The following is an 830-nucleotide window of genomic DNA, read 5'->3' on the forward strand; positions in this document are numbered from 1 at the left end:
GATGTAGTAGCTTGAGATTTTGAGGTCTTTGGGAAAACTACGAAGATCAACAACATCCTCCCCAATAAACCCAAAAAACGTGGTATGCATTCGAAGGTTATTTAGTCCTACTTCTTATCATCATATATGTAAAAAAAGTTAAATAAAATGGTTAATATTCCTTTTAAAAAATTTTCCTCTAAATTACATGGTATATATATATATGCATTTAAGATTTTATCGCAATCGTTTATTTGTAGATTAAATCTTTATCGTTAATCTAAATTTTCAAATATCTAAAAGATTTTATAGATATTATAATTTTTATCTAAGGAAATTTATTAGGTGAAGAATCTCAATATATTATGTCTTCATTACTATTCCTATACGTGAATTAAATATTTCCTGAACTATTTAACTAAAATCATTTATATTTAAAACCTTTTTTTAAAGTAAACAAAAGAAATTAAATTAATATTTGTGCATATTTTTTTATTCACAAACTTCGTATTAAAGGTTTTAATCCAATTTAATTTTGAAAACATTTAATTACTTATTATTCAAAAATAGCACTCCTTTTCTTTTAAAGTTTTATAATATATATATATAAGTATTCATTATTTCCTGAATAATTTAAAGTTTTCAATTAATATATGTGAAATTTATAACCAAAAGGTGCATGTAAGGCTACTAAGGAATAAAATTTTAAATAAATTCAAATGTATTTTAGTGGTTTTATTGCAACTCTTAAATTATTTTCATTGTTATAAAAGAGAAAATAAATTTGAAAAATATATACTTAAATATTTTTTTGAAACATAGGATATGCAAGATATCTTAAAAGATCTTAT

The sequence above is a fragment of the Capsella rubella genome, unplaced genomic scaffold (assembly GCF_000375325.1).
Source record: "Capsella rubella cultivar Monte Gargano unplaced genomic scaffold, Caprub1_0 scaffold_7, whole genome shotgun sequence".
NCBI lineage: Eukaryota > Viridiplantae > Streptophyta > Magnoliopsida > Brassicales > Brassicaceae > Capsella > Capsella rubella.